Source organism: Apodemus sylvaticus, chromosome 5 (genome assembly GCF_947179515.1).
Source record: "Apodemus sylvaticus chromosome 5, mApoSyl1.1, whole genome shotgun sequence".
Classification (NCBI taxonomy): domain Eukaryota; kingdom Metazoa; phylum Chordata; class Mammalia; order Rodentia; family Muridae; genus Apodemus; species Apodemus sylvaticus.
The window spans coordinates 54,790,700-54,808,190 of NC_067476.1; positions in this window are offsets into that span (position 1 = coordinate 54,790,700).

Here is a 17,491-nt window from a genome sequence, read left to right on the forward strand (position 1 = left end):
TGGTGAGCACTCAACAGACTCCTAGCACAGGCCTGTTGCCTGTCTGTTACTTCCCCGGACACTTTATGCTCTTTAGTCAGTCTGTTTAATCCATGTTGCTTAGTTACACAAGGAGATGATGCACAGGCTATGTGTGTCCAAAGTCTGTGTATACTTCCTGACCCATTGGCTCCCTCACCCTTAGCTCCCCCTGGCACTGCACCGTTGACTCTAGAGAGTAATGCTCACCAACATATCAGTCTGTGCCTAACATCTCGATCTCAGAGTGTACAACCGCTCACCTCCATGAACCCCCTCCATCTGATTCTGGATGCTGGCATCTGTGGTGACTTCAGATGCTGGCCCAGTGTTGTAGGCAGTGTACCCAATCCACCCTTCACTAAGTTCATGCTTACCACATTGATCCAAGTGATCCCATGTGCCTGCACTGTTCCAGTTATGAAATATGTCCTGTGAAGTTCACCTCTAGTGGGGTAAAGACACAGAATAAAGGACACAGGACATGATGTTGCTGTTATGAGGAAGATGAAATAAAGTAGAGGGATTAGAGAGTGATGTGGATCCTATGTTTGATACAGTGATGAAGGAAATTTTTAAAAAGTGACTTTTGGGCAAAGACTTAAAAGAGATGAACTCAGAAGCCACATTCATATTTGTGGGAAAAGTGTTTCAGACAGACAGAAGACTGAGTCAGAAGCCCTTGGGCATCGCGTGCACAGAGGAAAGCAGAGCCAGTGTGGCTGCAACTGCACATGCAAGGGTGATGGGAAGCAGCAGAGCGAGCCAGCGAGCCAGCGAGCGAGCTGAGAGCCGAGAAGTGACATAATCAGTTGGAGAATTGCTAGGTCAGGCTGGGTAGGGCCTTGAAGGCCACATTAGGACTTTTGACTTCTAATCCAAGTGGAAAGAAGAAACAATGGAGACTTCAAACATATGATTGGTAGAATCTGAATTAAATTTAAAAAAAAACCATTTAGTTATGTCTGCACACGACTTGTATGTAAACATTCAAAGCCAAAGCTTTGTTCTCTACAGACAAGTCTAAATGTATATTATCTGATAAGGGAATAAATAAATGTAGTATATCCATTCAATGTAATGGTTACCAGAAAGTCAAAGGAATAAAAGAATCGTGACTTATGCCTCTGATTCTAGCACACAGGATAAAGAAGCAAAAGGATTGCCAAGAGTCTAACCTGGGCTATAGGATGAACTTCAGGCTAGAGTGGGCTATGGAGTAAAATCTTGTCTGAGAATTGAAACAATGGAGTTATCCAATAGTAGGGAGACAATATCTCCTCCAGACATTGTAGACCATCAAATAAAGAGTCCAATGCCATATATGAGTTACCTCATTTTTGGGGGGGCGGGCGATTTTGAGACATGGTTTCTCTGTGTAGCCCTGGCTGTCCTCGAACTCAGAAATCTGCCTGCCTCTGCCTCCCAAGTGCTGGGATTAAAGGTGTGCACCACCACCGCCTGGCTCTGAGTTACCTCTTTTCAAGGTATCAGTCCTGCCTTATTAAACTCTCACAAATATTACAGGCTATTGTTATGCTCATAGTTACACTTCAGAACTTGATAAGACCTTGGGATCTTATCCACTTTCTGAAGTGGAGAAATCAAGCTGGTACCAACCCAAAACTTCCTCCCTACTGGCTAGTGTTCACAGTTCTGGGCAGGTCTAAGAATGCTAGAGGAGGGGGAAAATCATCCACAGTGTTACCAAGCTGTAAGCTACAGTAACCATGAGCTTGGCAAGATCCCAACAGCAGCATAGCTGTCATGGAAGTAACCAATCACTTTCTGAGTGGACTTAAAGCCCACTCTATAAGACAGAACCCATGCCTGCTACCATTAACCAGAAAGAAACCCATGGTTAGCTAAGTCATAGACCATCAGGTAGAACCTAATACTATTATTCTGTTAAATGGATATAGTAAAACTGCCTCCTAAGTTCTTATCTCTTATACGTAGCTAAGTGTGTCTCTCAACCCTCACCAGAGAAGCTTCTTTTTGTAGTAAATGCTAACAGAGAGACCTATGACTGGTCAAGATGAAGAGAATACAAGATTTTGGAATGCCCAGTTCTAAATAAGACTCAAACTCAAGACAAGAGCTGATGGCATTAAAAACTCTGACTCTGATTGGAGCCTAGTTTATGACAAAATGAAAGTAGTTTGTGACAGCACATTGGCTATTGAAGCCAAAATGTTAAATGTGTATGGTTCAAACCCACAGAGTCTATAGTTAGAAATGTAAGCAAAGAGGATAATTGAAAAGTCGATACATATCATTTCTCATACTGGTATTTTATAACCACTAATAACTTAAAACAGTGAAGTACTATTAATAAAATAAAGTGAAAGCAAATGAAAGGTCTATAAACAATGCATTTAAAACAAATTAAGAGGAGCTGGAAAGATAGCTTAGAAGTTAAGAGCACTTGCTGTTATTCCAGAGGAGCTGGGTTCAGTTTCTGCACCCACAACTCACAACTGTCTGTAACACCAGCTCCTGAGAATCCAATGTCTCTGGTTCCCAGGAGCATTTGCACTCACATGTACATAGCCACATATAATGCTTACATGTAATTAAAAATAAGAAAAATGAATCTTTAAGCCAGGTGGTGGTATCACCTTTAATCCCAGCACTCAGAGGCAGAGCAGGTAGATCTCTGAGTTCGAAGCCAGGCTGGGTCTATAGAAGGAGTTCCAAGACAGCCAGGGCTACACAAAGAAAGCCTGTCTCAAAAAAGAAAATCTTTAAACAAATTAAGATATATCATTCCATGTAGACATTATCCAATCACAAAAATAGTGATTTACTAATATAAAAAGAAAATTAAGGTACACTGTTAAAGGTAAAAGAAAAATTTAAAACACACTACTGAGATTTATAAATTTAATAAGAATTTTTAAGTTCACAGCATCTTATATAATTTGAAATATAGAAAGGCCCTTCATGATAAAAGTCTTGGAGAGATCAGATCCAAGGCCCATACCTAAACATAGTGAAAGCAATATACTGAAAACTGGTAGCCAATATCAAACTAAATGGATAGAAACTTGAAGCAATCCCACTAAAATCAGGGACCAGACAAGGCTTCTCACTCTGTCCCTATCTATTCAATATAGTACTTGAAGTCCTAGCCAGAGCAATCAAACAACAAAAGGAAGTCAAAAGTATAGAAATTGAAAAGGAAGAAGTCAAAATATCACTATTTGCAGATGGTATGATCGTATATTTAAGCGACCCCAAAATTTCCACCAGAAAACTCCTAAAGCTGATAAACAACTTCAGCAAAGTGGCTGGATATAAAATTAACTCAAACAAATCAGTAGCCTTCCTATACTCAAAGGATAAACAAGCTGAGAAAGAAATTATGGAAATGACACCCTTCACAATAGTCACAAATAATATTACATACCTTTGTATGGCTCTAACCAAGCAAGTGAAAGATCTGTATAACAAGAACTTCAAGCCTCTGAAGAAAGAAATCAAAGAAGATCTCAGAAGATGGAAAGACCTCCCATGCTCATAATTAGCAGGATTAATATAGTAAAAATGGCCATCTTGCCGAAAGCAATCTACAGATTGAATGCAATCCCCATCAAAATTCCAAATCAATTCTTCATAGATCTAGAAAGAACAATTCTCAAATTCATCTGGAATAACAAAAAACCCAAGATAGCAAAATCTATTCTCCACAACAAAAGATATCTTGGGGGAATCACCATCCCTGACCTCAAGCAATACTACAGAGCAATAGTGATAAAAACTGTTTGGTTTTGGTACAGCCTAGGAAGATCAATGGAATAGAATTGAAGACCCAGAAAAGAACCCACACACCTATGGTCACTTGATATTTGACAAAGGTGCTAAAAACATCCAGTGGAAAAAAGACCGCATTTTTAACAAATGGTACTGGATCAACTGGAGGTCTACATGCAGAAAAATGCAAATTAGCCCATTCTTACCTCCTTGTACAAAGCTCAAGTCCCAGTGGGTCGAGGATCTACATAAAACCAGACACACTGAAGCTTATAGGGGAGAAAGTGGGAAAGAACCTTGAATACATGGGCACAGGGGAAATTTTCCTGAATATAACACCAATGGCTTATGCTCTAAGAACAAGAATCGACAAATGGGACCCCATAAAACTGTAAAGCTTCTGTAAGGCAAAGGACACGGTCAATAGGACAAAAAGGCAACCAACAAATTGGGGAAAGATCCGTACCAATCCTACATCCGATAGAGGGCTAATATCCAAGATATACAAAGAACTCAAGAAGTTAGACTCCAGAGAGTCAAATAACACTATTTAAAAAATGGGGTACAGAGCTAAACAGGGAATTCTCAACTGAGGAAACTCAAATGGCCCTGAAGCACCTAAAGAAATGTTCAGCATCCTTAATTATCAGGGAAATGCAAATCAAAATAACACTGAGATTCCATTTCAAACCAATCAGAATGGCTAAGATGAAAAACTCAGAGGACAGTAGATGCTGGAGATGTGGTGCAAGCTGGTAAAACCACTCTGAAAATCAGTTTGGCAGTTCCTCAGAAAATTAGACATTGTACTACCTGAGTACCCAGATATACCACTCCTCGTCATATACCCAGAAGATGTTCCAAGATGTAATAAGGACACATGCTCCACTATGTTTATAGCGGCCTTATTTATAATAGCCAGAAGCTGGAAAGAACCCAAATATCTTTCAACAGAGGAACTGATACAGAAATTTTGGTATATATACACAGTGGAGTACTATTCAGCTATTAAAAACAATGAATTTATGAAATTCTTAGGCAAATGGATGGAACTAGAAAGTGTCATCCTGAGTGAAGTAACCCAATCACAAAAGAACACACATAGTATGCATTCACTGATAAGTGGATGTCAGCCCAAAAGCTCAAAATAAACAAGTTACAATTCACAGACCACAGGAAGCTCAAGAAGAAGGACTTAAGTGAGGGTACTTGGGTTCCTCTGAGAAAGGGAATAAAATACAGGAGCAATAATGGAAACAAAGTATAGAGCAGAGACTGAAGGAAAGGCCACCCAGAGACTGCCCTACCTGGGGATTCATCCTACAAATAGCCACCAAACCCCAACACTATTATAGATGACAAGAAGTGCATACCAAAAGGAGCCTGTTATGGTTGTCTCAGGAGGGGCACTGCCAGAGCCTTAAACATACAGAGGCAGATGCTAGCAGCCAACCATTGGACTGGGCGTGGGGTTCCCAATGGAGGAGTTGGAGGGTAGTCCAGAGGAGCTGAAGGGGTTTACAGCCCCATGGGAAGAACAATGAGGTCAGTCACCCAGATGCCCCAAGACTCCCAGGGACTAAACCATCAACCAAGAGGTACACATGGTTCCAGCCAAAGATGTGGCAGAGGAATGCCTTGTGGGGCATCAGTGGGAGGAGAGGTCCTTGGTCAGGTGAAGGCTTCATAGATGCCCCAACAAAGGGAAATTGAGGGGGGGATGTGGGAGTGGGTCAGGTGGAGGGGCATATACTTAGAGGCAGGGGATGGGAGGAGAGGTTGAGGGTTTTGGGGAAGGGGGGAAACCGAGAAAAGTATTAGCATTTGAAATGTAAATGAAGATTATATTCAATAAAAAATGGCAAAAAAATAAAAGATAAAAAAGAAATATAGAAAGTCATATATGCTAATTCTCAATTTTAAGAACATTATTATTTAATTGTATGTGTTTGTGTGTGTGTGTGTGTGTGTGTGTGTGTGTGTGTGTGCGTGCATGCACATATTCTTGGATGTAAAACACCATGGCATACCTGAGGAAGTCCAAGGACAACACAAATAAGTTAGTTCCCTCTTCTATGTGGGTTCTCAGAATTGAAGTCAGTTTCTGGGTTTGGCAGTCAGTGCCTTTACCCACTGAGTCATCTCCTCAGCTCTGGAGGAATAGTACCTAAAACCCTACAACACAGTAGGAGCTAAAGTTGACAACAATTATAGTTCAAAAAAGCTCAAAGAAGGGATTTTTAATTTTCCAAACCAAAAAAAAAATGAGTAATGATCACTTATGTGTATTGAAATGTCATGATGTACCTTTTAAGTACATGAATTACTATGTAGCAATTAAGAATTTGATTTTTAAAAATAATGATCGATAACTTCTCAACAGCTGCTGTGACTTTACCTCAGCCACCAAAGCTCGGCTGTCAGTGGAGGGTAAGCTTTGTCCCATGCACCTATCTCACTGCACTGAATGGCTGGTTTAGGATTTGGAGGTCTCTGTTGCTATGAGAAAGCAGTCTGATAAGCGGTCCTTTAACACTGAGTTCAAGCCCAAAGGCAAGCATGCAGAGTCTTCAATTCAGGTACTCTGTGATTCTGTAATGACCCTATTGGAAAGCTTTGCCACTGACCAGATGACACACCTGTGACCACAGGTGGCACAAAGCCACTTGTGCCAGACAGCCCAAGTCCTGAATGGCCTCTGAAAAATCCCTTTGTACCTCTCTTCCAAGGCCTGACTCGTGTTTTCTTCTCCCACCCAATCCAGTGGGAGAACTGCAGAACAGTCATCCTTCCGTATCTGTGAGAGATGGATTGTAAGACCTGCTTCCCCCCCATAGATAATGAAACGTGCGATGCTTGAGTTGTTCATATAAAATGTATATTTGCATATGACCTACCTACATCCTTTTGTAGGATGACTACAAGTCATCCCTGAGTGACTTACAGTGTCTAACTCAAGGCAAATACTGTGTAAATCACTGTTGTGCTAAATTTTTCAGAGAATAATATATCTCTGAATTTAAGGATATTCTTAAATTCAGGATAAGATATCTGTATGTGTTCAATACATATGCAATTTTTTTTAAATACTTGCAGTTCTCAGATGGTTGAACTCAAGGTGTGGGAGCATAAATATTGACGATCAAATGTATTTTCTATGGTACTAAAACTACTCATGTTCTATAGTGTAAGCTCCTCCCTCTGTTCCACTCACTGCTCCTACCAAAGTAAAGAAATACCCCAGCTCCTTTTTTGTGAGTTCTATCATTAAAGGAAAGAAAGGTCATTGGCAATCAGTGCTGTGCCCTCCGGAAAAATTTCACAGTGAGCAGTGTAAGAGTGAGGCTGTCCGAGGCAGTTTTCACCTACAGACCCGTACCTGGGGTGGCTTCTGGTGACCTTGTTGCTGAGACTGGGGAAGAAGCAAGAGGGACAGTGCTGCTAGCTCTCGTTCCCAATGCTATTTTTGCATAAATGGTTTTTATCCAAAGTGCCTGGGCACTGGTTCCTGAGAAAGGAGGGAACCAACAGGGAGGGCTGTAACTGTGCCCGAAAACCATTTCAAACTGTGTTACAAGCCAGCCCCGCTGCACAGAGGGCCCCTATTCAGCTCTCTACATGGTTCTGAAGTCTCTTCAAAGCACTCAATTAAAAAATGTTGCTTCTATAAAACTCAGGGCAGACTATTATGGAGCCAACAGCTGCCGTATGATTAGAAACACAGGAAATGTTCCGAAGATGCTTGGCGTTCTAAATCTCGTCCTCTGCATCCCAAGCATGAGACCCAGAAAATGAAGTAGCCTTAACTTATGCTGTTGATTTTGTTTTCAAAATACCATTGAGAGAGAGAGAGAGAGAGAGAGAGAGAGAGAGAGAGAGACAGAGAGAGAGACAGAGAGACAGAGAGACAGAGAGACAGAGAGACAGAGAGAGACAGAGAGAGAGAGACAGAGAGAGAGAGAGACAGAGAGAGAGACAGAGACAGAGAGAGAGAGAGAGAGAGAGAGAGAGAGAAAGAGAGAGAGAGAGAAAGAGAGAGAAAATATGCGCTATAGAAACCTCTGAACCTGTAGAAAACTGTAGAGAAAGATCAGACTCAATAGCATAGCACTCGTTTTGTCTTTGGCTTTACGGTGTGTTTTGTAGCATATGCTCTTTAATTCTTGAAGACATATTTCAGACAATGCACTTACAGCTTGAAAATCTGATTTTTTTCATAACATTGGCCTGTAGGCATTTCACAATATTACTGATGCAACACCATTTGCCCACAGTATTGTCCCAGGAAATAATTCTGGGATAAATAACTTTGTGTCTCTCCTGATGCACACTAGATTGCCTCCTGAGGGCAGCTTTCCAGCACTCTTGAATGAGGAGTAAGTTTGGGTTAAAACACAAAATAATTGTTAGGAATCCTTACTTAACTTCCTACAGTGTCCATTTAGTGTATTCTGCTATTAAATATATTATCAAATATTAACATGCTAGGAAAAATAACTTTAATCTCCTATAAGATCTTTCTGAATTATGAATCTATTTTTTATAACTCAAAATTCTGTTAGAAGTGTCAACTATTCTACCCTTAAGAAATGAAACTTGAGGTTTTTTTCTACTTTTAAGTTGCATTTCCCTGGTTTTCTACAACATACATCACACTGATTTTACAGTGTTTCATAAGTGTAAAAGATTTTCAAGTAATGTGTGTTTTCCTTCCTCACAGTTTTAGAAAAAAGCCACTATAGATTGTAAACAATGTTTGTCTTCCAGCCTATTCAAGACCATAGTTGAAAAAGTTGAATTTCAGATCTTTAAACACGGCTTTAAGTCATTTGCACAACTAAGCTTGGTTATGAAGCCATGTAATCATTCTTCAATTTTCCCTCTATGATTTGTGTGGACTTCAGGCTGTAGGGCACTTCCATCCCTAAGATAGATCAGGGGATACACACATAACACATAGTCAACACTCAGTTTTGTTTAAAGACTCTTCCTGATTTGAAAAAGAAAAAAAAAGATGAAACTGAATAATGTTCCAAATTTAATACATTCCTTATCGTCATGGTTTTGATAAATAACAGGCGTACCGAAGGACTTTACAAAGCCTCGTGCACAGAAAGCTTGGGGAGAAGAGTTGACTTGGGCAAGAACCTTCTCCTGACAGGAGGAGAGAAGAAATCATTACAAATGTGGTCCTGTGGGAGGTGCAGACATCTCTGTAAATAGAAAGCAGGAAACTGAACAATCAAAATACAAACCGTTCAGAGAAACAAATGTGTATGCACAGTATTAGTGTTAGCCTTCCTCCATGATGCCTGACATTACAGAAAAAACACGCTTCTACCCAAAAATTCAAAGAAAGGAGAGCAACGGAGAACTCTGATGTCTAATAAAGTCAAATACACTCACTTTCCAATTTGGTCCCAGCAAGGCACACCAGGCTTAGATTAAATATACATTGTAATAGTCAGGGCTTGGTAAACAATGCTCTTTAATATGTACCTGAGCATTTTATATTTACTTATACACTGATCTACTTTATTCCATTGTTTATACTTAAAATTAGATTTATTTTTGTATGCTCTTATTTTAATGGTATGAGTCCCTAGAGAAAAAGTTTTATTGACCTGGTTTCTAATATAGCTTTCTTTTATGTGCGTTTAGTAGATGCCTATAAGAATCTATAACCAAAAGCATTCACCTGGTGGCAGCTTACCCAGATCTTAGGCACAGGCCACAGAGAAGATATCCACTAATAGGTTATAACGACAAATGAAATTCTAGTAATTAAACTCAAACTCACATTACCCTAAATACTTAGTGCCACAGTTAATGCCTGCTTCTTCCCCTGTTGCCATGGAGATGAAGAGCAGCTGGTAGGCCGTGTCTGTGGCTCCCCAGATAGCCATGGCCCCACATCACAATTTCCTAGGGATCTCTTGAAAGTCCAGACTCTGACTTACTCTCCCCTCCCTGAAGTTCTCACTGGGTGTCCGTCCACACTGGAAAGATCATCAACTAAGTTTTGCATATTCAACTCCAGTATTTTCAAAGAAATTGGTTTTCTCCAAAGTATTTTCCAGTCTAGTGACATCAAAGAGTGAGAAGATATGTGAAGCATTTACACCATGACATTTTATAAAACTCTTATGGTTGTCCAGATGTTTGAATTGATTCAAATATTTAACAAAAAACAATGTTGTGTTTGGACAGGATTTCAATACCAGACCCTGTGCCAGTGTATTACTGCAAGAATATGCTGCTTTACTGTCTTCCAATTCAATCTCTTTAGCAACTCATATCAACAGCTACAGGGCTTCCCTGAGCAATTTATAACATTAAGTAAGTTTGATTGCTTATTAATTGATTTGGGGTTTTTTGGCTATCTACCCAATGGAAGAGTCTATAATGACATTTTCCACTGTAATTCTCATTTTTTTCCTCATTTGCAAATAAATAAAATTAAGGGCTAAGAGACAAAAACATACAAGGAAAATAGAAAATAGAGGGAACGCAGCTAAATTGTTCTCTGAGTGAAGCAGCTCTCTGCCCCTGCACAAGGTGTGTTTAACCTTATTGAGAAATGGAATTTTCCCATTAATGTTTGGGCTGAACCTGTAAATACAAGAAACGTAAGTGTCTGCTGGAGATTGAATGCCCTTTCCAGCAGATGAGAACACATTGAGAGTTTATAGCCTGTGCTGCAGATTTAGGAACTCATTGCTTTTGTTGATTTGTCTACCGGACTGGGTAACCAGCTCCTCGGAGACTAGCAGTATTAGCACCACACCAAGGCCTGTGAAGCAAGATTAAATTAAAAAATGAGCCCATATTTTACAAAAAAAGTTTTGTACCCACAGAGGTACCACAACCACTTATCTGAGTGAATAACATTTTGGCTACAGATGGGGTTTTTAAAGGCATGTCAAGACTTTCCTCAAGGGATCAGGCCTGGCAGGCAGGCTTCCGGCATCCCCATCCTATGGATGGATTGAACCTCAACTGGACTGTCAGCCAAGGAGAGGGAGGGAAGCCGGAAGTGAGTTCATCCCCAGTAGAATCGCCCTAGGTAAGTACAATCTCTCCACCCCCTTTCTCTGAAGTGGTGGGCATTTGATGGGCTTGAGGGGGCTTGTGCCTTTGCCTGCCTGCGTGCTCCCTGCAGGTTCCGAGAGCAGTCTTCACACCTCCCATTATCTCGGATGCTCCCCTCAGAGGCTCTCCTCTCCCAGAGTGAAAAGTCCCTTGACTCCCACTGAACCCTGAGCTGAGCCTACTTCCCGCAGCACGCCCATCTATGTAAAACGCTGCGAAGAGGATATAAGCGGTATAAAATCCTGATAGAAGAAAATAAAATGTGCACCAATGTGCATCTGATAGATGTAGCAATTGATTTGTGGATTAGGTTTTTATTTTCAGCCCATTGAAAAGAAATAATGTATGGAGGCAATCTAGTACTAAGCATTTTAGAAAATCTATTTGAGATCATTTCTGCAGAAGCCCTGACAGTTTGTCATAAGAGGGGAGGAGAGCAAGGGATAATTGTCTCCAGTCTAGTAAAACACAGAATAACCGCCATCACACTTGAGTGAGCTTATAGCCAGCCGGTCCCAGAGCCTCCAGAAGATAGAGCAGTTAATGTTCCCTTTTATTTCAGAGGTTATGTCACTTGTATCACAGATTTATACCATGATACAGCAATTTCATCCAAACAGATGGATAATGATGTCAAAGGCAGAAACCCAGTTTTTATTGAGTTTTGCAAAGATTGCTCAGATAGCTGCTTCAATTGAAAAGCCCCAGCAGTGCTTCAGCTCTTAATCTTTGTAATCTCAGTGGTATTAAATTTCATCATTTTTGTTTGAAGGAGGAAAATTCTGCAGTAATGGCTTCCTAATAGGAAACACAGAGGCGGCAAAGCCGGGGGCTCTCGGTGCGGCTGCGCCATAAGCACTGCTGATTTATAGGGCTGTTTATGACAGAAAGGAAAATTATCTTCTGCAGGTATAAATCAGGTAAAGAGTAGGAAATTGAACTTCGATATCATCTTGTCAGATGCTTAATGTTCTTCCTCCTGTCACTTTGGATAGGCCCAATTTGTAGAATACTGCACGGGTAAAGGATGACAATTAACAGTGACAAGGCCGTAATAGATGAAGCCATAAACCTGGCCGGCTGGTGCGCCATGCTATGTATGATTTTAAGATGAAGTGGTGCCAAAAGTATATATTAGCTCAAACCAACCATTTCCTGTGTTCAGCAATACCCAGCGTGGCCCTTGTTTGTCACTTTCATTGAGATCTACATACTACAGTTTACATATTAATGAACCCATAACACCTCACCTTTCCTGAAAGTCAAAGAAGTTCCACGGCGGCTTATTTGTTGTTTACTTATCAGAAACACAAGGATTATTCGCCTAAGGAGCAAATAAGGAGGTGTCTCATTATGATGATCACATTTCTGGCGAACACCCAGAGGAGGCAGGGGACGCAAGGGCAGTGCCTGGCATGGGGGAGTGGTAACAGCGTAGCCCTCAGAACCATTTGAGGTTAGCATTCAAAATCACTGCCCAGAGAGCCAAGGCAGAGCTAGCTCTTTGCCATAAAGGTTGCAGAGGTTAGAGCCGAGATAGGAGGAGAAGCTGACCGACCTTGGGCGGCGGGCCACGGGAGGCAATTATCCGCAGCTGTTATGAACAACGTAACAAGGAAATGAACTCAAGGACAGCAACCGTTTTAGTAGCTTTTGTTAAGGCCAAGTGGAGAGTCTGGCTTGCCAAGAATGGAGGGCTTCTTGTTGTGGGCTCTGTTTTGTTTTTTATTCCATCAAAGCCTCACAGAATATTCGGTGTGACAGGGAGATTCTATTTAGAGTGAGCAAGGCGCAGCACGCCAAGGATCCCCCGTCCCTTGATTAAGTTTCCACCACTGGTAAATGAGATTCAGTTACACATTGGAGCCCGGTCAGTAAGCTGGCAGATCCAAAACAAAGAACAGTTTCGGGGTGAGAAAATCTACCTCAGCTCTGATAAACAGTAATTGCTAATAGTAATGATGTTCAAGAGAAAAAGGAGTTCTGAGAACATCCTTCCCCAGAAGAAACAGGTCTAAGGGATTCCAAGACGCCCACAAACACGAGGAAGTTCAAAATCACCATTGCCGATAGGTGTCATTTCCAGAGGACTCTTGGCACCTGTTGCGATGTACAAGAAGAAATATTTCAACTAAAATTCCATGTCCGGATTCAGCCTAAGCCTGCTGGCCTTCATCTGCCCACGGAGGCTGTCTATTAAACGCCACATTGACGTTGAAAGGTATCCTGCAGTTCATACTCAAAGGATTAAATTTGAACCACTGTTTATTTGGAATCTATGGGGTTTTTTTTATTTTGGTTTTGTTTTTTTTTTTGTTTTTTGTTTTTTGTTTTTTTTGTTTTTTTAAAGAAAGACTATTCTGCTCCTTAGATCCTCAGGCATTCTTATCTGGAAAATAAAGTTTTGTTTCTCTTAAGTATACATTGGTATTTGACATCTGGTTTTAAATCTATACATTTGTCATTGTTGGACTGTTTTCCAGCCAAGCATTCACACGCCTAATATGTGAGCATTTAGTTAAGGTCCTGATATCAGTGATCAGTTGGGAGAGGTTACATTGGGAAATCGGACAAGTAAGCAAGCTAGGAACCAGAAAAGGCAGGCCCAAGGTGGGAGGGGTGAGGGGCCGGTGCTAGTGAGTCCTCCCCATCGGGAAAGGTGAGTCCAGCAGTAAACGAGGCAGGGACCAAGAGCAACATCAATCACTAATAGTGAGGCGGAGAGCAAAGGCAGCCATGTGCAGACTGAGAAAGGATGTTAAGAGCCAGAACTGATCACAAACAAGGGCAGGACAGTTGCAAATGGACCAGAATTTATGGAGAACTTAGGTTGACAGTCCCTTACTAAAATAGTGCAGTGGGGGAAAGGATATCTACATTATAAGGACATTAGGTGGCCATTTGGAGAGTTTTTTAAAATGGTTAAAATGCGGTTGCAGAGGTCAAACCGCAGAAGGTAGAGAAAGCAAGAACAGACGTTTCCAGATGTCAGGGTGAGAGAGGAGAAAGCAAAGGAGAGGCTTAGGAGAGACGGAGAAGAGAAAGAATTCTGTGGGAGGCTAAAAGCTGAGACCTCTGGCTGCTGAGGGGACAGCGTAGAAGTGGGTGCTCGGGCAGGGCTTGGAGAAGAAAGGCATATGACAGGTCTTGGATGGGAGCTAGAAGAGTCTCAGCAAAACAAAAAGATCCAGCTCCAAATATCTGTCAGACCACTGAGGTAAGAGATGCCAAAAAAAAAACAAGAGGAGACACGGCAGTTGTACATTTGTAAAAACACAGCTTATTATGTTAGGCTAGCAATGATGCCTAATTAAAAGCCAGCCAATAGACTAATAATAAGCTGGCACTATTTTAAAATATCTTCTTTTTAAATGTTATTTTATGTATATGAATGTTTTGCCTGTGTGAGTACCTGCCCCCTCTGTGTGCCTGGGACCTGCAGAGGTGAGAAGGGAGAGTCCAAGGCCGGGCAGGGGTGGCCACGCCTGTAATTCCAGCACTTGGGAGGCAGAGGCAGACCGATTTCTGAGTTCGAGGCCAGCCTGGTCTACAGAGTGAGTTCCAAGACAGCCAGGGCTATACAGAGAAACCCTGTCTCAAAAAAAAAAAAAAAAAAAAAAAAAAAAAAACAAATCCAAAAAAAAAAAAAAAAAAACCAGAAGAAGAAGAAGAAGAAGAAGAAGAAGAAGAAGAAGAAGAAGAAGAAGAAGAAGAAGAAGAAGGGGGTGTCCAGTCTTCTAGAACTGGAATTACAGATAGTTGTGAGCTAGGAATCGAATCTGGGCCCTTTTGAAGAGCCTCGAGAGCTCTTAACCTCTGAGCCATCCCTCCAGCCTCTTTAAAATACTTTCTTGCTGTTAAGTAAATGACCCTGGAAACTTCAGCAGTGCTTGGAGAAATTTGCAACCCCTAATTTCTCTCATTTAAGTGTTTTTTAAGATTGTTTTATGCATATGGGTATTACAGCGAGTCATCTCTCTAGCCCCAATTTAAAATGTTTAAGATAATGCCCAATATGTTCAAGACACTTAGATAAAATATGTGACCAAGAATGAATGGTCACTACTAAGCATCAACCGTTCAAGAGAAAACTTGCTAAGGATCAAAAAAGAAAAGCTTGAGCGTGCTTGGCAAGCACTCTCTTGAGCTCCAGCAGAGCCCCCAGTGAAGTTCATGAGGGATACTGACCTCCCAGGCGCACACACCCAGAGCCTATGACCCTGGATTCTCACCAAGGCAGATAATCTGCTCGGGCCTCTGCATATGCAACTAGAACGGAGTCAACGTCTTATTGAATTCAATATCTCCTGTTTGTGAGCAGGGAAGGCAGGCTTGCCAACCATCCAAAGTACAGATAAGCAATTATGTTTGACTAACTTGCTCCTGTGAACGCTGCTGTCCGTGAACTCCGCACAGTGAAGTGCAGCCGAGAAATCAGCTCTCCTCCACGCCAGCTCACGTGCGTGGAGCCCGGCAGCTGGGCTCTTTGCAAAGGCTTTGCTCTCTTCTGGGACCACTGTCACCTACAAGGAGGGAGCATAAATCACACTCATCTCTCTTCGCGGCAGTTTTCTCTTGACTTCTTAGTGCTGCCTGGCTCCTCTACACTTAACAATTTGGATTAAGTTAAAATCTAATAGAATTAGGAATCGTGATTTATAAAGTAAATCTTTCAACAAGCAATATCAAGAACATTAATTCTATGTGGACATGTTGTTAGTTATCCCATCAAAATATTTTTGCCCTAATGGAAAGGGTTATGATCATAGATAGATGGATAGATAGATAGACAGACAGATAATAGAGAGATAGTAGAGATAGTAGATGATAGACAAAAATTGTGAATTAATATATATATTTAAAGATTCAAAGAAAAAGTTTTAAAAAGATGTCTTTTCATCTACAAAATTCTGAAAATACAGAACTGCGTAAGGCCTAGTCCTTAGTCTCATAGTTATGACACTGTGTGTGGAAGGCATCAGAAACCCAACAAATAGTAAGTCGCTGTTGTCTGCCTTTAAAATGCTCTGAGCAACCGAAGGAGCAAAGCCAGTGTCACAGCATCACACGGCCACTTTGTGCATCAGCAGAGGATGACATCCAAGCAGGCATCTGAGCAGAAGGATCAGATTGCACAACAATACTTGACGTTTTCCCCGGGAGACCTTATTCTTCTAATAATATAATTATCAAAAGAATGGTGAGAAAAGTGTAAGTTAAGTCCTTAGCTTTTTATCAGGTGATAATGTTGACTTCTCATCAAATCCTCAGATTTCTCTGATGTAGGACGTATCTCCACATAATAGGGGAAGAAACTGAGGCACAATAGGTAGGCACCTGCCCAAGGTGAGGACAGTTAGAGGACAGATCTATCCACATGTTGTTAACTGAAACATCACCACAGATATTTTAGTGGATGAGATGAAGGAAATGTGGGGGATTAACTCCACCAATGTTCCAGTTTAGAGACCATTTGAATTCCATTTGGAGGACCCCTCAAAGTCATCAGGAAGGCAGTCATTCTCAAATATAGGCTGTGTGTCTGCAGTGCTGCCTGTGGCACTCCTGGCTATACCAGGGAAGTTGAGTTTCTATTTGGAAATTGTAGGAGATGGCTGTCATGGTTTCTGCTCAAAATTTCAGTTCTCTTGAGAACACTACCCCTAAGTTCCTTCTCAATCATGTGTTCAGTATAGGCACAACCAGGTTTATACAAGACCTCGTTGGTATCTGGATTCACGGTACTAGAACTGAGTGGTAACTGATGGACTTCATTGTGTTGCTGGTTGGTTTGGTTGCCTTTATTGTCTGTTTCCTCTGCCCTGTAGACAACACTGCCTATAACTGTTGGTATGACTGTTGTGGGTAAAGCCAGCAGGCCAAGAGAAACACAGCTAGAAACTGGAGAGAGCAGCTCTGAAGGGATTTGAATGCCTAGATGTTATTGTCCCTGAGTTCAAGTCAAGTGCCTCTGCTGCCTGAATTAAGGCATATGAGGCAACTCTGTGGTCTTCTAAAATAGTCTCATTCATCTTAAACTAATTTAACTTCTGCCACTTATAGTAAAACAGAAAAAAAAGAGTTCTAACAGGGACATAAAACAGTCATATACATACAAAAATACTCAAGATAATCTTTATAAAAAAGTTGCTGTGTCATTGGATGGATAGATATGTAGATAGGTGAACAGACAGACAGAGAAATGGATGAACAGATGATAGATAGATAGATGATAGAAATATATATACTGCGGTATATAAATATGCAAATAACTAACTGAACAGGAAATTGTTTCATTGAATGTCATTAGCAACTGAAAAATCAGTTATTGTTGGCAAACTTCATCTGAAGCTCTTAGGGCTTCTCTGCTGCCAGGACTTTTTGAGTTAGGTAATTCTATATACTAAAAACCATAACACTTCTCCAGCAGCCCAAGTTCTTAAAGAATCTGGGAAAGATGCATTCTGAGTCCAAATGGTATATAAGCTCCAATTCCATAATAAAGAAACTGACTTTTAACTACACATGGCAGAGTGCAAACCCCACTTGTATACTTTTCCCCTTCAAAGTCGTTAGTCTACAGCAATGCCCTTAGTCTTCAGAGACTGTGATCTCTCAAAGCAAT